Source organism: Dermacentor andersoni, chromosome 11 (genome assembly GCF_023375885.2).
Source record: "Dermacentor andersoni chromosome 11, qqDerAnde1_hic_scaffold, whole genome shotgun sequence".
Classification (NCBI taxonomy): Eukaryota; Metazoa; Arthropoda; class Arachnida; order Ixodida; family Ixodidae; genus Dermacentor; species Dermacentor andersoni.
This window is the reverse complement of record NC_092824.1, coordinates 81,726,164-81,732,274: the sequence shown is the minus strand read 5'-3', so window position 1 is coordinate 81,732,274 and position 6,111 is coordinate 81,726,164.

Genomic DNA, 6,111 nt, shown 5'->3' with positions numbered 1-6,111 from the left:
GAACAGCTCGCTAAAAACTGAGTTCTTATATTTTCTTGGACTAAGTAGGGCTCGGACTACACTTAGTGAATCTGTAAATACAATAGCCCTAGGAAGTTTTGTGAGCCTTATGTTTTGAACTGCCGACAGTATAGCGTAGGCTTCAGCTGTAAATATACTTGTGTGTGGATTTAGTGCTCCGGATACTGAAAATGAAGGTCCCAGAGCTGCGTAGGAAACTCCTTTAGAGGACTTGGAAGCGTCTGTATAATATTCTGTACAGGAGTACTTCTCCTGAAGTTCACGAAAATGGAATTGTATATGTGCTTCTGGTGCCCTCTTGGATATTTCTACGAAAGAGACGTCGCATTCAATAGTCTGCCATTCCCATGGTGGGAGCAGGCGAGTGGGTGCCATTAGGAAATTCTCCGGGACTAAGACACCCGTTTCTTCTGCCAGTGTTATCAAACGAAGGTTCAACGGAGCTCTAATAGTTGGGCGGTTACGAAATAACCTGGCTGTAGACACTTCACGAATAGATGAGTGACATGGATGTTGCACGTCTGATTTAACCTTGAGAGCATAGGAAAAAATTAAATATGTCCTTTGGAGATGTAATGACCATTCATTACACTCCACATACAGGCTTTCTACGGGACTTGTCCTAAAAGCGCCTGTAGCCAGGCGTATACCCAAGTGGTGAATGGGATCTAGCATCTTTAAAGCACTAGGCGCAGCAGAGCTGTATACTATTGCTCCATAGTCGAGGCGGGACCGTATAAGGCTTTTGTAGAGGCTCAAAAGGCATCTCCTGTCACTTCCCCAAGATGTACGGGACAGGAGCTTTAGTAAATTCATTGTCTTCAGACATCTCGCTCTCAGATATTTAAGGTGAGGGACAAATGTTAGTTTAGAGTCTAAGATGATTCCTAAAAATTTATGTTCGTGGCTGACAGATAGCGGCTGTCCATTAAGATGGACAACAGGGTCAGGTAATATACCTCTCTTTTTAGAGAATAGAACGCACGTGCTTTTTTGCGGGTTTAACTTAAATCCATTCTCGTCAGCCCACTTAGATATGTTGTTTAGGCAAAGCTGTACATGTCGCTCACAGATAGAAATATTGCATGATTTAAATCCTATCTGTACATCATCCACATACACTGAATAAAACATTGTTCGTGGTATGACCCTATGGAGGGAATTCATTTTTACGATGAATAGCGTGCAGCTCAGCACACCACCTTGTGGCACGCCTGTTTCCTGCGTAAACTGACGAGACAGCACCTGGCCAACCCTCACACGGAACGTACGGTTGGAGAGGTAGCTTTGAATCAGGTTCAACAGATTGCCTCTGACGCCCATACCAGCCAGATCACGAAGAATTCCAAAACGCCAGGCTGTGTCGTATGCCTTTTCCATGTCTAAAAATACCGCTAATAAAAACTGCTTGTGCACGAAGGCATCTCGGATATTCGCCTCCATGCGGACAAGGTGATCTGTTGTACATCTACCCTCCCTAAAACCACATTGCAAGGGGTCTAGTATTTTGTTGCTCTCAAGATAATGAATTAGGCGTCTGTTTACCATTTTCTCAAAGAGTTTGCATAGGCAGCTTGTGAGGGCTATAGGCCTGTAGCTGCAGACCGAAGTTGGATCCTTGCCCTCTTTGAGAATAGGAATTACGACTGCTTGCTTCCAGGCAGATGGAATGTAACTGGCAGAGAATATGGAATTAAAGAGTAATAGCAGTGTTTTGTGTGTTTCGGCGTGTAGGTGTTCAATCATCTCATAAACTATTCGATCGCCTCCAGGAGCTGATTTATTGCAACAGTGCAGTGCAGCCTGAAATTCCACCATGTTAAATGGCCGGTTGTAAGGTTCGTTTTTATTTCCTTTCCGGTTCAGAGGTTGTCGCTCCGCTTGTCGCTGATATCTTAGAAATGTATCTGAGTAATGGGATGAACTCGAGATGTACTGGAAATGTGCCCCTAGCGAATCAGCTTGGTCCTCAATAGTGTCTCCTTGTGTGTTTACTAAAGGTAGAGGGTGAGTTTCGCGGCCTTTTATTTTGTTGACCCTATTCCAGGCTTTCTGTTCGTCTGTATACGAGTTGATGCTACTGATGTATTTTTGCCAACTTTCCCGCTTGGCACGGCGGCGTGTTCTTCTGCCTAGTGACTTTACTTTCTTGAAATTTATCAGATTCTCGGCAGTTGGAGATTCGCGAAGGAGACTCCACGCCTTATTTTGATCTTTACGAGCTTCTTTGCACTCCGCATTCCACCAGGGAACACGTCGTTTGAAGGGCGATCTATTTGATTCAGAGATACATAGTGACGCCGCATCAACAATAAATGCTGTCAGATATGCCACTGCGTCATCAATAGAAAGTGTAGAGATGTCTTCCCAAGCCATGCGGGTGAGTTCTTTATAGCGTTTCCAGTCGGCTGACTCGACTTTCCAGTGGGGGACGCATGAAGAGCATTCATCACGTTTTGTTGATTTTATGACAATGGGAAAATGGTCGCTGCCATATGGATTTTTATGCACGTTCCACTCTAGATACGGTACGAGTGTACCAGATGCAATACTTAAATCGATCGATGAAAATGTTTTGTTTGCCACGCTATAGAATGTAGGCTCTTTATTATTTAGTAAGCAGGCACCTGTAGTAAAGAGGAAGCTTTCTACTAAGCGTCCCCTGGCATCACAACGACAGCCTCCCCAAAGAGGGTTGTGTGCATTGAAATCTCCGACGACAATATAAGGTTCGGGCAGTTCATTAAAAAAGCTTTGGAATTCTGTTTTTGAAAGATGGCAGTTCGGGGGGATGTATAGTGAGGAAATTGTTACTAGTTTATTAAAGAGTATCGCACGGACGGCAACTGCCTCTAGGGGTGTTTTAAGTTGTAATTGCCGGCAAGCAACACCCTTCTCTACAATTATTGCCACACCGCCAGACGAGGCAAGGGCGTCGTTGCGGTCTTTTCGGTATATGGCATACTGCCGGAGAAAGTTCGTGTGTGAAGCGTTGAGATGTGTTTCTTGGACACACAGCACCTTTGGATTATACTTATTTAAAAGTTCCTTAATGTCGTCTAGGTTGTGGAGTAAACCCCTGACATTCCATTGTATTATCTGTGTATCCATAATGTATGTGTTTTGTGCTGTGTGTCTAAGAATAATAGATTAGATTATCTCACGAGACCTTTCCAGGCCCCGTGAAACGAGATCTCTCTATCTTGCGGGCGCGCTCGAGGGAGCTGCGCCGCTCCTTGGGCGTCTGAGACGCCAGGTTTGTGCTCGTATCCATCACCTCTTCTGAGGCGGTGGATACTGCCCGCGGAGCGGGCACTTTCGCGGGAGTGGTGGGCCGATCTGCATCGGCAGTGGCCCTGGGTTCAACAGGCCCAGAGGCCTGCTGGCTCTCATTTGCGGGAGACGGAACAGCGCTGGCTGTTCCAGTCAGGGGGGCGGATGGCGTGACCGCCGTCACTCTACGAGTGACTTGGGCGGCCGCCGAACGATGTGGCGCTGCCCCCCGGCGTGCCACATCGGTGTAAGAAGGACTGGTCTGATTGTTGGAATGGAAACGCTTGCGGGCCTCTGGGAAAGTCAGGTTTAGTTTCACCTTGAGTTCTATTATTTGTTTTTCTTTTTTCCACGAAGGGCAGGATCTCGAGTAAGCAGGGTGGTCTCCTTCACAGTTGGCACAGTGGGTTGCTGAACTGCAAACGTCAGAAGAGTGTTCGATGGAGCTACACTTGGCACAAGTAGCACGCCCTCTGCAGGTTTGGGACCCGTGCCCAAAACGTTGACACTTAAAACATCGACGTGGGTTTGGAATGTATGGCCTGACACGTAGCTTGCAGTAACCGGTCTCGATTGATTCAGGAAGAATGCTGGTTCCAAAAGTTATGATAATGTGCCTAGTTGGTATTTCTTTGTCATCTCGTCTTATTTTAATCCTTTGCACCTTGACAACGTTCTGTTCTTGCCATCCTTCTAGTAATTCACTTTCACTAAGTTCCAGAAGGTCATCTTCCGAGATGACCCCGCGCACTGTATTCATCGTCCTGTGTGGGCCTACTGAGACGGGAATGTCCCCAAACGCTACAAGTTTTGAGAGTCTGTCGTACTGTGGCTTGTCGCGGACTTCGAGAAGAAGATCACCGCTTCCCATCTTTGTTACTTTATACCCTGGGCCTATTGCTTCAGTCAGGGATTTCGCTACAAGAAAAGGTGATATCATTCGGACTGTCTTAGTTTCGTGTTGGCTGTGAACGACGTGGTATTTCGGGAAGGACTCTTTTGGTTGCATAAAAAAGCTGAAAGGTTCATCGGTGCGCCCCCTCTTCAGGGAGCGATCAGGCAATAGGGGAAAAGCTTCAGCCATAAAAAAATGAAAAATTCGGCGGCGATGGTGGCCACCCACCACCGAGCCCAACAAGGGGACGCTACAAGGTCGGGAAAATACCTGCAGACGCCAGCCATGCATCGCCGCTATAACCTAATATACGATACCCAAGGTTGGATAACTACACCAGGTTAACCCTCGCCACCTGGAAGTCTGGAAGTAATAAGAAGCGAAGAGAAGACAGGAAAGATTGAAAGTGAGAGAGAAAGACGAAGATTGAAGAGAAGGACAGGAAAAGGTGACTGCCGATTTCCTCCAGGTGGGTCAGCCTGGAGGTGCCGTCTATGTGAAGCCGAGGCCGAAGAGGTGTGTTGCCTCCGCCGGGGGGCCTTAAAGGTCCAAACACCCAGCATCGGCTCAACCTCCAGGATCCCCCTTTCCCCAGACACGGCTAAGCCGCGCACGGCTACACGCGGGAGGGTCCAACCCTCGTGTGCTCGGGTCCGTGGTGTCGCAACACACCAAACGCCTGCTTCCGCAGACGCCCCTGCGGGGAATGTTATTAGATATACTGCACCACTTATTTAGGCACACCTCAGGATATAGAAACTCAACGGAACATAAAAACGTAGCCTACCTTCCCATGTTTCTACATCTAAAATAAGCTCAGAATGAAGGGAAACGAGTTTCTCGGTGGCAAAGGGAACTCTAGTAAGTCAATGTGCCGATCCTGTGCAATTTACACCGTGCGGAGCCTCTGAATAAAAACCGATCTTGTGATGTTTTTACAAGCTGCATGTGCTGGAAGAGATTCCGGAGCAGGAAAATTGGCACCTATTGATAAGCCAGAAAGTTGGAGACAGCTACAATCTAGAGTGCTCGGCTTCACAGATGCACCATTGACATTTCTTATAGGCATCATCACCAGCCTATTTTTACGTTTACTGCGATACGAAAGCCTCTTCAAGCGATCTCCAATTACCCCGTCTTGCGCAATCAGATTCTAACTTGTGCCTGCAAATTTCCTAATTTCATCACCTCACCCAATTTTCTGCCATCCTAGACTGCACTTCCCTTCTTCTGGCATCTATTCTGCAATTCCAATGGTCCATCAGTTTTCTGACCAACCCATTACATGGCCTGCCCAGCTACACATTTTTCTCATGTCAACTAGGATATCGGAAACCCCCATTTGCTTTGATCCACACCGCTCTCTTTTAACATCTTGACGTCACGTTTTGAATTTTTCGATCCATCGAAAAGCGGCCCTTCTTTGTTAACCTCTGGTAAAATGCAACGACTAAACACTTTTCAATGACTGCGGCAAGTTCCCAGTCAAGGTTTGGCAATGCCTGCCGCATGCACTGAAATTTATTTTTATCCTTGAAATTTCCTCTTCAAGAGTCTGGGCAAACAATTGACCTAGATAAATGTATGCCTGCACAGACATAGAGGCTGACTGGTGATAATGAATTGTTTCCTTGCTAGACTAGTGAACATCACCTTTGCCTTCTGCATTTTAATTTTCAACCCTGCTCTTGCACTTTTTTGGTTAAGGTACTCAACCATTTGTTGCAATTCATCTTCAGTGTTTCTGAACTGCAAATAGAAGGCTGTTGAGATTTTCACCATTGCCCTTCATTCCTAAGCTTTGTGGACATACAAGTTAAATTCATGCATGCCTAGGGCTTAATGGCAGCCATGTTTACGAAGTGCCTATTGAGCTATGCAAATTTAGAGCAATTATGTGCATTTGCAGTCTTGTTGCCTTG